Raw genomic sequence first — 15,178 nt, 5'->3', positions numbered from 1 at the left:
ACAAGTAGGCCCTAGCGGAGGGAGCGGGCGCTGCAGCTGGCGGGCGGGCAGGAAGGCAGGAGCACCCCCGCCCCCGGGCTCCCCGCCTCTGGCAGAGGGGGCGCCGCTCGGCCCACGGCTTTGCCCTTGGGGCGTCCTTGGCGAGAGGAGCCGCCTCCCGGCGCCTGATGCTGCTGGCGAGCCCCTGGGGGCTGGCTCTCACAGGAGCCCCCTCTGCCAGCTGTGGGGGGGTCAGCACAGCCTGCTCGGCCTCTGGCCGCAGGACTTTTGCGCCTTTATGTTCGCAAGCGCCCCATCCACGGCCTCACCCAGCCCCAGCCTCCCGCTCAACCTCTGCCCTGCCCTAGCCAAGCGCCCCATCTACCTGACAGGGAAGGAGGCTCTGGCAGGGGACGGTTTTCCTGTCCTGGTCCAGTCACGTCTCTGGGCAGAGTTTCACTCGGCAGTGGCCACCAGCTCCTTGGACTCATTTGAGGCCCAGTGTGCTCTGTTCTCGATTTACTCATTTTGAAACTTTGACCTCACTCCTGTCCCTGTTTTGTCTTTAGCTGTCCCTCAAACTCAATCAATGTATATATGCAGTAGTCCCCCTTACTAACAGGCTAACCGTTACTCCATGGGCATTGAGCCCATGTTAACTTTGTGTGTTAAATAGGCCTCAATGGCAGGGATGTGGAGCTGGACGGGAAGGGATCTTGTTTAGCAACAAGAGGAAGATCAAGCAAAGTGTGGGTCCCTTACTGAACAGTGGAGGCAACATAGTGACAGATGATGCAGCAAAGGCTGAAGTGCTCAATGCCTTTTTCACCTTGGTCTTCACACACAAGGTCAAGCTAGACATGTACAAGTCCACTGGGCAAGATGCAATACATAGGAAGGTGCTGAGGGACTTGGCTGATGTGATTGCAGAGCTGCTGGCCATCATCTTTGAAAACTCATGGCAATCAGGAGAGGGCCCAGAAGATTGGAAGAGGGCAAATATAGTGCCCATCTTTAAGAAAGGGAAGAAGGAAGATCCAGAGAACTACAGACCAGTCAGCCTCACCTCAGTCCCTGGAAAAATCATAGAGCAGGTCCTCAAGGAATCCATCTCTAAGCACTTACAGGAGAAGAAGGGTTTTTAGGAACAGCCTGCATGGATTCACCAAGGGCAAGTCATGCCTGATCAACTGATTGCCTTCCGCGATGAAGTGACTGGCTCTGTGGATGTGGGGAGACTGGTGGATGTGGTGTACCTTGACTTTAGTGAAGCTTTTGATATGGTCTCCCACAACAGTCTCACAAGCAAGCTAAGGAAGTACGGGTTGGGTGAATGGACTGTAAGGTAGATAGAAAACTGACTGGATCATCCAACTCAGCGGGTAGTAATCAATGGCTCGATGTCTAGTTGGCAGCCAGTATCAAGTGGAGTGACCCAGGGGTTGGTCCTGGGGCCAGTTTTGTTCAATATTTTCATCAGCAACCTGAAAGATGGGATAGAGTGCATCCTCAGCAAGTCTGCAAATGATACCAAGCTGGGGGGAGTAGTAGATACACTGGGTTCAGGGCTAGGATTCAGAGTGACATCAACAAATTGGAGGACTGGGCCAGAAGAAATCTCAAGGTTCAACAAGGACAAGTGCAAAGTCCTGCTCTTAGGATGGAAGAATCCCATGCACCAGTACAGGCTGGGGATTGACTGGCTAAGCAGCAGCTCTGCACAAAAGGACCTGGGGGTTAAAGTGGTCAGTAAGCTAGATATAAGCCAGCAGTGTGCCCTTGTTGCCAAGAAGGCTAATAGCATACTGGGCTGTATTAGTAGGAGAGTTGCCAGAAGATGGAGGGAAGTAATTACTCTGCACTGGTGAGGCCACATCTGGAGCACTGGCGATGGGCAGGGGGTGCACACAGGCGCATGTGCACCCCCTACAAAAAGGCACCGCTGACCCTGCTGGTGGTGCCTGCGGGCAGTCACCACTCGCCACCTCCGCCACTGACCCCACTGGCAGCATCTGCGGGCAGTCCGCGATCGCTGTTGGCCACCGCCACAGTCCCACCGCTGCCAGTACCGCCACCTGCCAGAGCTCGCTATGCCCCCCCAGCCACCAGGGGCACATGGCATTCATGATCTGGAGTACTGTTTTCAGTTTTGGGCCCCCACTATAGAAAGAATGTGGACAAGTTGGAAAGGGTCCATCCAGCAGAGGGCAATGAAAATGGTTGCAGGGCTAGGGCAGATGATTTATGAGGAGAGGCTGAGGGAACTGGGCTTATTTACTTTGGAGAAGAGAAGACTGAGGGGATTTGATAGCAATAGCAGTCTTTTAACGACCTGAAGTGGAGTTCCAAAGAAGATGGAGCTAGGCTGTTCTCAGTGGTAACAAATGACAGAACAAGGAGCAATGGTCTCAAGTTGCAGCAAGGGAGGTTTAAGTTGGATATTAGGAAACATTTCTCACTAGGAGGGTGGAACAAGTTACCTAGAGCGGCGGTAGAATTTCCATCCTTGGAGTTAAAGCCTGGTTTGACAAAGCCCTGGCTGGAATGATCTAGTTGGGCCTGGTCTTGCTTTGAGCAGGGGCTTGAATTAGATGACCTCCTGAGGTCCCTTCCAACCCTAATTTTCTATGATTCTATGATCTTTCATCTATAGCCTGAGACAGGATCATCCCTATACAGTGGTGCTCAACCTTTTTCCATGGCTGGATGGGCAGTGCTCTGTCTGTCCGCAGGCCAGATCCCACCAGTGGCCCTGATCTGGCTCTGGCCCTAGTACAATGGGCACCATCTGGCCATGTGGAAGGGGGCGGGGGGGGTAGCCCCACCACATCCCAGCCCCAGAGGGGAAGGGGATGTGGCCCAATCCAGATGCGGGAAAGGGAACATGGCCTGGCTGCAACCAGGCACACAGGACTTGGGGTTTAGGAATTTGGCAGGGTGATAGTGACCATATTAATGGCCACTGCTCCCCTGCCACCATATTTCCCATCTCATGGAGAAGCTTTGTGGACCACATGTGATGACTCCATACTTGACCCACAGGCCAGGGATTGAGTACCCCTATTCCATACTTGACCCACAGGCCAGGGATTGAGTCCCCCTGCCCCTATGCAAACCATCCTATACAAATCCATCATCTAACCCAGGGATTCTCAACCAGGGGTGCCACAGCACCCTGGAGTACCTTGAGATCCTTTCAAGGGTGCCACTGGGGTGCCACCCAATGTTAGCACTGTGAGGTGTGCAGACCTGATTCACAAGATAAGCCCAGCAATTCAAAATAGAAATCCATAGTTGCAGACTTTCTCAGTTCTTGGCAACAGAAAAATGGCTTTGTTATTTATCTGCACTCAATAACAGAATTAAAACTAAGAGGCATCCATTTTCCAAGGGATGCACCAAGCCTATCCAAAGATGCCTCACATCTGAAAAGGTTGAGACACCACCATCAACTTTGGGGTACTGCAGGATCATCTCTGCAATGTTTCTAGCCTTCCCCCTCAGGGCAGTGTCGCTGAGATAAGCCCTTGGTAGGCCTTGGCAGGGAGATGGGACTTGCACTTTTCTCTGGAAGGAGGATGGGGCTTGAACTGTGTTCTGAAGAGGCAATAAGATTTTGTGTGGAGGCAACTGCAGAAGTGAGAGCCTAAGAGGCAAATATCTCCATGCACCAAGACAGCCAAAAGGCTCAGTAGTAGAGCCTCATTAGTAGCTGGTGCCTGTTTAGGTATGCAGTTCCTGTCCTACACTCTCCTAAACACAGGGACCATTGCATCCAAGTGGGTGGGGAGGCTAGAAAGTTTACCCCTTCCCCTCTGCTCTGGCCAGCAAATCTGAGTGACTATAAAAGTGTGTGTATGCAGGGCATAGTAGTGAATACAGTCCCCTGTGGGCTCAGAAGGAATTGTGCAACTACACACAGTTTTCCATTCAGGGCTGTGGTTTAAAGCCACAAGAGTCCCAAGGGAGAGTATAGGAGCCCAAATTATACATGGCAAAAACTAAACAAAAAGAGGTAAGATGCAATTGCCACTTACCATGCCTCTCCCCTGCTAAATGCTACACCCTATGTTCTGATTCCCAGTCGCGACCCTCTACCTTCTTCTTCCCCACTTTCCATCTCTTCTGATGGCCTTCTTTCTACCTTCCTTGGTAACTATCCCATCTTAAATGGCTCATTCCAAACCCCAGGTGTTAGAACTGATCACTCAAAAAAAAACAAACAAAAAACAAAAACACCTTGTGAAAAGCCTGGTGAACAAAATGAGATTCGTCATACCCCTTAGGTTATGCACTGGCATAATCACAGGATCAGGATACTAACATAGCCTGGTCAAAATCCTGCATATCTGCATATGCTATAAGGAAAGACCCAGAGGCATAACCCAATATATCTTCAGCAGTTCACCAAACTATGCTCCTGTGCTATCTAACCTGGCTATAATGACCAGCAGTAAAAGGGTTCAAAATGTCAAAGTTTCTAAGCACCCTTAGGTTCCTACCTTAATATCTTTGTGAGAAATAATAGAGGCATTTCATCTTTCTCAGAGCTACCCAGTTTCTCTGCAGACTAAGACAACACTACTGTATCATTCAGACACCTGCAGTACAATTGGAAGAGCTAGACTCTTTGGCCCAAATCCAACTCCACCTTTAGTAAGTAGTGTTTATGTGGCTAAGATAGCAGTGTAAGTGCCATTTGAGGCCAGTAAGGCAGATTTTAGAGCCTGCTCCCTCTGGGAAGCATGGAATCCATGTCAAGTCATAAAAAGTGGAGGAGAACCTTGCCCTCAATAGTGCTTTTGCATTTTGCATTTAATAGTCATTGGATAAAATGAATACATACCAATCAGATAGCTTCTGTACTATCTCACTGAGTTGCACTTCCATGGCTTTGCTCTCCTTAGGACCCCATAGTTCTCCCCTCTTGGCTCCCCAGTAGACCATCTTCAACAGGAGACGTGGAGGATACTTCACAGTAATACTTAGCCCATGGCCTCATGGTTAAGGCATTTTGCTGGAAAATGGAAACCATAGGTTCAAACCTCCTCTGGATGCAGGGTGGGGCCTACAACCTGGATTTTCTGCTCCCTAGGTAAGTATCCTAACCACTCAAGCATTGTGCTAAAAAGGTGCTCTCCCCTGCCTCTTCAATTTCATGATTGTTTCTGAGGTCTGACAATAAGAGAGAGGAGACAGTAAATGTATGTGTAAGCTTGGGACTTAAATGTCTGATGTCTCCTAACATGAGGGACAGCTGAGATGTTTACCTAGGATAACTTGTTCAACTGCAATTATTTTTTCTTGTTTATGTGAACTCTGAGCACAAGGATACTGAAATATGTGATTGGAAATGTTTGCCTGTTACACAAATTATTTAAATTAAAAGATGGGTGACAGTTTAAATATAAGTGGCAAATTAAGACCTATCAAAAGGGACTAGGGTGAGAGAAATGCTGAAGTTTCTGATAGTTACTTTGCCAACATTTTTCAGGAAATCCAAAACTTTCCCACATTTTTATGTTGTGGAATCTGCTTTATTATTGGAGATTGTCTAGAATAGGCTGGATAAGCACTTGTTTGGGATGGCTTAGGAATAAGGGCTCCTACAAACCCACTTGGACCAGATGACCCTTGAGGTCCCTTCAAACAGTCCAATTCTATGATTCTAAGACAAATAGCCAACATGAAATTTCACAGGTTTTCTCCAGTGCAAGCTAGTACAGTAATGTGCCTGAAATTTTACATTTATTTTCTGATTTTTAAATATTTTTTTTTTCTGGTTTCAGTAAAGTAGCAGATCAAATACCTTTAGTATAACAGCCTTCTCCTGGATCTTACTGCAGCAGAGAACAAGGTAACAACAGCCTCTTGCTGGTCTTTTTGACATGTAGACATACTGACATATAGACATGCCAAGTATTGGTAGCAGTTCAACCATGTTAACATGGTGCTCTGCCTGTATTAATTAGTATGAAAGGCAATGTTTTTTTTGTGATGTCTTTTATTGGATCAACTATACAGTTGGGAAACCATGTGAAGGGCTGGATCTGCTGGCTCTAACATTAAAACTATAAGAAATTAAAGTAAAAAAACAATGCAGAACTTTTGCATCCATCTTAAAAACTAGGATTTTGGTATGAACTAAAGCCTGGGGCATTAGAACTTGCTGCACTACTTAGACTCACCGTCCAATAAACAATTAAATTAAGAGAAACGGGCCTGTATTTTTGGAACACCCAGAATCAAATAGCAAACCCACTAAGCTCACATTGGCTTTGACATGGTACCTAGAATAAACGGCCTAATAATGGCGATCAAGCAGGTAACCTGCTTAAGCTTCCTTCTGCCTTATATAAAAGCCTTTTATTTATATAAAAGACTAAATTATATACATGGATAGCCCATGGAACCACATATGCCTATTGTTATCCTTAGCTTGCTTTCTTATAACCTGCATCCCCTCCCTGTGTTTTACATCTACAGCCAAAAATCCTGGCTTAATTTAGACTGTATATTTTTCAGGACCAGTCTCTTAAATATGTTGCCACTGCCCAGCACAATACATCCCTAACCCCGACTAAAACCTACAGGTGCTAGTGTAATGAGAGGCACAGGGATTTTCATTCTCACAACTGGGGTCATGGATTTTGCCTCTTCAAAGAGGATATTGCACAATGATTGGCTATGTAATTCCTCTGCAGTTATTTTCTCGAGTTGTGTTGCTGCAATGGTGAGCCTCATATTAGACATCGTAAATACAGAGAAAGAACAAATGCCTGCAAACAAAGCAAGTTATACAGCTGAAAACTCCCCCACAACCTCCGGGGGGGGGGGGGGGGGGGTTGTTTAAGAAACATCATCTTGCAAAGAATTCAATAAAACTACTCAAGGATTCAAGGCAAAAGGGACATTTTGTGAATTATTTGAATCAGAACATGTTTTCCTTGTTGAAATATCCTGATATATGGATCCCACAAAAGGAGAGCACAGACCAGTAAAGTTAGAGCTCTGTGAATTTCACGTCAATGCTATCCTAGCTTTGATCTTGAATTTCCAGTCCATAATGTACACAAAGCTCTTCTTTGCATCAATGGATCAGGCTGGAAATGTAGGATTATGCTCCCTCCACCTGGCTCTTCTCCTGTCACTCTTAGAAAATGTCAGAAGTGCACGCCTTGGCCTTATTAAGAATTGCTGAGCACTGGCAAATTCTGTTTGCTCTTACTAGAGTTGCAGAAGCTTGGTTCCTCTGCAGCTCAGGACACTGATGTGGCTGGGCTATGCACCGTCTTTGTCCTTTGCTTAGATTTTTTTATTTGGATTATATAAGAACAACTCTTCAAAATTTAAGCCATGTATAAAAAGTGTATTCCAGCCCTTGGTACATTTTCCTTATATGTGCGTAAGAGGCATGAAGTGCAGGGTGAATAAACTTCAAGCTTTTTTCAGAAATGTGACATTTCTGAAGATTAGGATGGGGCTGGAGAATGGGTGAGATTTACATTCTTTGGGAGGAAAAATAAGGCCAAGTTTTAAGATACTGAAGTCTAACTCCATATGTAGGCACCTTAAGAAGTGGCCTCATTTGCAAAAGTGTTGGGCACCCAATCTGCTTCTCTCTTCCAGCAAGAGATGTTGAAGGCTCAGTATTTTTGAAAACCAGACCATCTATTTAAGTACCTAAAAGCTGATTTAAGAGGCTAAGTATAAGCAGGCAGTGATTTTTAGAAATACTGAACAAGTTTAAGCTGGCCTAATAAAAGGCCCAGTCTGTTTTCCCTGTACTTGCTGTGCGTCTCTGTTTACAAAAAGTAAATTCACTAGGACTCAGTGACCAGGCCAGAAGGGACATGCAGCAGACAGGCAGGTGATTGTTCTGCTTTGTAACTTTCCCTGCTTCATGGCCTGTGATGCCTGAGGATTTTATGTTCCAATGGAGCTGCTTTAAAAGGTACTCAGAACTGAATCATCAGGTCACCAGGGAGGAAGACCTCACTTGCTCTCACCACTAATGCAATGTCCTAGGTTACTTTGCTGGGAGAAACACAGGCTTTGTAGCGCAGAACTTTGGAGCACAGATCAAGTTCTGTTGTCATAGCTACAATCAGCCAGGGGCTTGAAATCAGCATACCCTCTAGTTCACCTTTTCCCAAGCTATGGGGCATACCCCTGTGCCAGGGCCCAAAAGGTTCCTAGGCAATCAGTGGTGCCCCACCCCAAATTCAGTTGCCACCCGCCACTTTCCTCTCTGCTGATTCTCTTGCCCACACCCTGTACTTCAGCTGCTGCTGCCACTTCCCTTCTGAGAAATGCTGGTGACTGAAGTATAGGAGTGCAAGAGAAGGACATGAGTAAACTTCATGTGCCTATGATGGGGTGCAAACCCACAAGGGTAGGGAGATGCTGCTGTAGCTAATGTAGCTATACTGGCAAGCTCTCCTCCCCGCCAACACCATCTGGATATAGCTATGCCAGAAGAGGGCTTAGCTTTTTTTCATCCAGGAAGGTAGTATAACTATCCTGTGAGAAAAGCCTCCTCTGCCATATGCTACATCTTCACTAACATAGCTATGCCAGCAGCAGCCCCATAATGCAGACAAGCTCCAGTCCCACATTCAAGGCCATATCATGCAACCCACAGGGCTTATTACAGGTCCAGAAATTTGGCAGCAGGGAAGCAGTAATTAATGCCCCCTGCTCCTCTGTTGCCAATTTTCTAGACCTGTGGGCTAGATGACATAGCTCTGCAGGCTGCATCTGGCCCATAGGCCAGAGGTTGAGCACCACTGCTCTGTAACAGCCAAGAGCAAGGATCAGACCACTGGCAGCTTCTCTGCCATCCACCCTGAGGTGCACGTGCCAAGCAAAATGTTAGAGGTTGCCTACCCCAGGTGTACAAGCTGAGGGCTGTAAGTAACAACCTCAAATGGCATCTTTCAAGTGACACATGTCTCTCAAGAAACAGACTAACTCCTATCCTCACCAAGGTCTTGCAGCAGACCCAAATACCTGCTGTGCCACATCAATATAGACCACATCATCACTGGACCAAATAACAAGGAGTATAAAATATCTGAGGTTCATTCACCTACAAGTCTACCAATGTCATATACACCACCACCTGCTTACAATGCCTCTTTGCTGTCTACATTGGACAGATCTTACATGATTTCTTCATGTAAGAATGAATGAATACTGATCTGACATCAGCTGCAGAAAGAAACAACGGCCTGTGGCAGTACACTTTAATCTCCCTGGACACTCCATTGCTGACCTCAGGATGGCTGTTCTCAGGCAGCAATATTTTAAAAAGAAGTTTGAACAGGAAAATTGTAGAACAAGAAATTATCCATAGCCTGGGTTGCATTAAGTATGGTTTAAACAGGGAGCATGGATTCTTACTCATTACCTGGGTTAGCTTTGTTCCTATGATTTTTTTTCTTGTTTGCTGCCCCCCTTCTCTCACCCTCCTCCCTTCCCACCTTTTGTATTCAAATCACTCTCTCCATTTTATTGGCCTGTACATGACCTTTCACAGCATCTAATTAAGTGGGCTCCAGGTCATGAAAGCTTGTGCTAGATACATTTCTAAATTAGTTAGTCTATAAGGTGCAAAGTACACTGCCTTCTGCCTGACTTCAGACTAATATGGCTAACAACCTGTCTGTGTAAATATTGAAACATTAGTCTTATAGAAAAAGAACTTGGAAATGTGACTTTAACGTTCCTTAAAGGCACAAAAACCTAGGCAAAAAAAACATAAAATCCACACTTTTAAAATTCCATAATTTAAGACAGTTTGTTAGGGACCTGACTCATGATTTTTATATGTTTGGGGGCAGTATTACTAAATGCACCTCCACCATCTTCCTGCTGCACAGAGACTGCCTCCTCCACAAGGGCAAGTCACTACTTGCTATCACTGGCATTAAAGTCTCAGCACACTGGTCTCAGCAACCCAGAGAATCTACCCCTTAGTATTTAAATGATCTCTTTTCACTAGATTTTGCTTTTCTAATACCCCCAAATTCAGCCGTTTTTAATAATAGAAACTGAAAGTTTCCAGGCAGCACGGAAAGCACAGTTAGGGTAAGACATGGAAAGGTGCCGGTTGCTTGAAGTTCTACCCTATGGTCGAGCTGTCACTTCCCCTGGTGGTTGCTGGTCTGCTTTTTTTGGTTTGTTTATGAAAGCCACATGAAAAGCACAGATGTTCCTGCTTCAGCTGCCCCCCCCCCCCCCCCCCGACTGAGAAACCAGCAGTAATAGGGCATTTTATTTTCTTGAAGAATAAAATAAAAACAGATCCCTTGACTCCTAACAGAGCTCTGACACTTCTCTGCTAAGATAATGGTTATCTTCCTGATCCTTCCCAGATGTTGATTCAGGCAAGTTTCAATGGCTGCTCCCCTTCAGCTCATTTTTCCTCAGAACTGGAAGCAGCAGACACAAGATGGAGGAAACTGGATGGAGGAGAAAGGGAACACAGGCTTGTTCTACAGTATTTTACATCTCCCTTCTACAGCTTAAGTGCTGTACAGTTTATATACCATATACCTTTTTCTCAGGTGCAAGAGAAGTACAGGGGATTAGACAGCAGGACTCATTCTGTTTACACAACAGAGTTACTAGGGTAATATAGTGAAGATGATACTTTAGAAATCAATTTTATTGAATTAAACTGACAAAGAGCCCAAGGGCATGGACACAGGAATGGCTACACTGTGAGAAGCAATGCTGAAGGCATAAACATAGAGCAAACTGTGGCAGGTGCTGACAAACAAGCAGGCAGTGTTCAGAGCAGGCACACAAGAGCAGGCACAAAGAGAGGGTTTTGTCAAGAGCTGCACCAAAAGCAGGGTGCTGGTGCCCAGGATCAGTCGGGCACAATGTGGGATACCTGCTGTGGGCAAATGTTTTAGCCTCGGACTTTGGCTTGTGTTCACTCAAGTAAAAATTCACCGGGTATCTTTTGGGGGAATTGGGAAAATTTCCCATCCTCGGTGCACAGTTTCTCAGATTAAGACTGCCAACCTGGATTTAGGTTCTTCCCCATATGATTTTTTGTTTCTTCTTCTCTCCATTACCACTATAGTAAATTGGGGCATCCAAAATACCCTCTTAAATGTGGCTTTCAATCCAACCTTGAGTCTTCCTGGATGCCTTCTGGCACTGGACTGACATGAAATGTTTAGATTCCGACCCAAACACACCTAGAACCTGCTGCCTGGGGTTCCACGGAGAAGCTAGGCAGATGTCTTCACTTTTTAATGCATCTGAAGAGGACATTGTTATATCACAGTTCCTGATTTAGTTTAGCTTATAAACAAAGAAACAAACAATCCAGAAAAGAACTTAAGTAGCTGGGGAGGAATTGTGGCGAATAAGGACAAAATGGCTCTAAGGTCCCCTTGTACACATTATATTTGTGCAGCAGTTAAGATGTTAATCGGGCATAAATGGGAAGGGTGCTACATGTGCACCAAATCTATGCAGACACAAAATGGGAAACAAGCCATAAAAATGTTCCATGTTTTAAAAACAGAATTCATATTTTGACAGTCGCCAGGCCTGGTATCAGGGCTCATGGTGTGACCAGCTGAACGTCAGCTCCAGTATCAATGAAATGCACACTGTTATGTTAAAACAGTTAAAAAACTAGCAGTGAAATATTTTCTGAATCATACATAACTTGTGTAGCAAAGTACAGTTATCACTGCAGTTCTTAGATGGCTGAAGGAAGTCAGAATTCACCAGACTCATATTGTGCCCCAGGCATGAGGATATCCGGTGTATGATGAAGTATGGTATTACAGCTAGCTGTGAGGCAATAGATGTGATGTAAAATCTGCGGCCAAATGCTCTCAGACCTGAGGAATGGCAGCAGGACTCTCCATAGCAACCTAAGAACATACATTCTTTGTACATTTTGGCTAGAGACTCTTCAGTACTCAGAGATGAGCATTAGTAAAAACAGATTAGTCCTACCTTTGATTTATTTGGGCTCCATCTTCACAGTCAACACAGTGCATTTTAAAATTGGGTACTGGACTAATTATGTTCCAATTAGATTAGGCCTGTGAAATGAGACCCAAATTTGTGTTATATTCACATTAATCATGCTTCAGATAACAGTCTATCTCCATCACTAAGTTTTCAATGGCAGGAGATTGTGATATAATGCAATAATTTCTCAATATAGATAGAACACACTTGGTCTTATCCATACAGATACTAAACTCATGGAAACATTACAGATACAGAGACAGGTAGGACTCAGCCAGGTTGTTAAAAAAAATGAATCTCTCATCCCTTCCTAGGGTCATATATATGGCCCCTAACTCTACCTGGATTAATACATGGAGTTCCCTTTAAACCAATTCCTAACACATTCCAGGCTTCTCTACAAAGCTGGTTCAAAGCATTTGACAACCTTGTTAGGCCACAGTGGAGTTACTGCTTTGCATGAGCTTAAGTTTTCAACAGAGTTAGATGATAGTGGTCACTAACAGAAGCAGCTATGCTCACAAAAGGCCTCCGATTCAGTGCAAGGTGACTAGCTGGAGGCCATGCAGAAAAGTTGTATATGGAGTAGGGAGGTCTCCAGCTAGAAAGAAGCAGTCCAGAGCTGAAAAACACTTCTTGGAAATGCATTTGATTGAATTCACTGAGGTGGTGTCTAAGCTAGGGTAGAAAGGGGCACAGGGGACATATGGTTCCTCAGAGGACATTTAACCAGGAGCCAGGCTCAGTCAGCACTGAGAGCCTTACTTTCCCCCCTTTTAATACCAGTCCCTGCCTGCATTGGCTGCAAGCATACCTACCTGGGCAGAGCCAACCCCACCCAGCAGCTCTCTAACTCTTTCCTCACCATGAGCTAGGCAGTCCACACAATCACACGGGAAAACAGAAGGCTTCCCAAACACCTGCCCTGATCAGATGTTGATAATGTCTCCTTTGTGAGGTATTAAGTGGGGGGAAGGGTTTTCTACATGGCACCAAGAAACACCCAGAGGCAGATTCGTGGGCAAAAACAAGGTTAGAAAAAAGGCTGGACAGCTACCCAAAGCCAGAGGCAGGCAAGAGCTGGTTCCCCTGCACATAACCAACAGGCTGATTGTCCCATCTATTAATTTCTGTGCAACCATGAAAGTGTGTGAACATTGTTGCCCCACTGGAGATATCATGCATGGAAAGTGGGGCACTCTCACCTTCCAGCGGCTGTTCCCAGATGCAGGTCTGCTTGTTTCTGCAAGGCCACATATAGGAGAAATTGTTCCTTAAAGAAAAAGCCAGTATGAGGCCTTGGCACCACCTGGGCCCTATTAGGAGTGAGCAGGTGAGAAAACAGGTGTGGCTATTGCAGGAATGGACAGACATTACATACATCCTGCAGAGGCCACTCTGAAATAAACTCAGAGTACAGGCACACATTACTGTATCTGCCCTTAGGCAGGATGAGGAGTCATGCCGCCTTGACAACCACCATTAAAGTTAATCCCTTGTTTTTCACATTCATCTGTGCCTCCCTGCCTCTCCCACATGGTTCACATTAGCCTCTGGGCTGTAGGAGCTAGCTTTCTGTGTTGTTTTCAGCCTGCATTGGTGCATCACTGTCCCATATCAGTGTGCCACCTGCCTGGACAACTGCATTGATTTTTCTGCCATCAGGCATGTATGCTGGCCCCAGGAACTCAGAATCCCAGTTTGATCCTCATGGCTGCCCCTTTTGCTGCATTTCTTTGCTTTGCCAGCAGATGTATTTCTCCAAATCTATGCAGCTAAGTGTCCTGCAAACTGCAGGAACAGAGAGGTTGCACCTGAAATAGCAGAAGCCTAAACCTTTACAACAGTGTGGCCAAGACATTTTCCCTGAACGGGTCTAGATGGACAGGGCTCCAAGAGACTTCACTTCCAGGCAGAGATTCTCCAGAGATTAGCTGGGAAAACTGGCTTGAGGAGTGCATGCCTTCTTGTGTCTACCTTTTCCCTATTGCTTGCTTTCCAACACTCACTGGGAGGATATAAGCCATACTTTACATTGCTGTTCTTTGAGTGTAGTCTATTTAGGTTTGTCAGCCACATAACTTGTACATTCTTAGCTAACAGTTCTGTAATTGACCTTAATAAGCCTGTTTGTTTCATTTCCTTTCATCTTGTGCTTTATAATTCTAGAGAGCAATAATTAAGGAGAAGTGCAGACCACAAATAACTTCTACAAACCCAGACTAAACGATGCTCAGGTTGGAGTGCTGGATTTCCCTCCTCTCTGTGGAGCACCAGGAGTGTGCTCAGTACCTTACAGAACACAGTAATTATCAGTCTGTACTCAAAGCAGCTGAAAGTCCAAGAGATCTTGTGCTGTGCAGCTATACTGCCTCTAATTTATGCTTCCTGTGACTAGCTAATGTTAGTCTAATAAAAGGACTACATCACTTCACTGACATCAGCAGTACTATTACTACAAGCAGAGCTGTTTCATTTTAAACTATGTCTTTAATGAGCACAACAACAGTTTTTTTCCAGCTAGGAAGTAACAATGATGGCAAAGGGTATTAGGTGCAACAAGCACCATTTTGTATAATTTTCACAACCTATTAATCAGAATGCAATAGTTTCTGGAACTGAAATGAGCTCTATGTTGTGCTAAGTCTCCTCTAATGTCATAATCCCACCTGCCAATAATAAGGATGGACTGCAAATGCCTGGAAATAAGTAAATTCCCTTTCCTACATGGCACTGAAGCTAGGCATACCCAGCCTCATTTCCAATTGTGCTACTGCCTTAGTTTCCCCCTCTATCCAGTTAGTCTCCAATAGGGGGAAAGGGAAATAGATCTCTCACTAAAATGCCCCTCTTTGGATTCTTGTTTGGTAAAAGCATTGTGGGGGAAAAAAACCAAGATCTTTTCCCAGTTCCCTGCTGGGTCACAGTCCTTAGTACAGAGCTGTCCTCCATTGGGGCTTTCCTGCCAGAAACCTCTTCTCTGCCTCCCATAACAACCCAGCTGGCCTCTGTCCCTGCAGGATCAACCCCTGGAAAAATTCACTAAGCAAGCTTATAGACTGCTTATAACCACCCAAGCCCTGGATTCAATCCAGTTTCCTGAGAGACGAATAAAGAAAGGCACAGGTGAGGAGGAGCCCAGCTGTCTCAAAAGTCCAGCCTTTGAATATGTGCTTGGGAACATGCCTAT

The 15,178-nt window shown here is 45.4% G+C and overlaps 1 long non-coding RNA gene across 1 annotated transcript in view; it reads left to right on the top strand.

The window, feature by feature from the left end:
- Positions 1–3,238: 3,238 nt before the first annotated feature.
- The window catches only part of LOC112550433, a 13,960-nt gene continuing 2,020 nt past the window's right edge, over positions 3,239–15,178 (top strand). The window contains exons 1-2 of the long non-coding RNA XR_003094288.1: positions 3,239–5,074; positions 5,769–5,836. This is a non-coding gene — a long non-coding RNA (uncharacterized LOC112550433). The remainder of the gene's footprint in view (positions 5,075–5,768; positions 5,837–15,178) is intronic.

The sequence above is a fragment of the Alligator sinensis genome, unplaced genomic scaffold, assembly GCF_000455745.1.
Source record: "Alligator sinensis unplaced genomic scaffold, ASM45574v1 scaffold108_1, whole genome shotgun sequence".
In the NCBI taxonomy this organism is placed as follows: domain Eukaryota; kingdom Metazoa; phylum Chordata; order Crocodylia; family Alligatoridae; genus Alligator; species Alligator sinensis.
The sequence above is the reverse complement of the archived record's forward strand: the minus strand, read 5'-3'. Positions and strand labels throughout refer to the sequence as shown.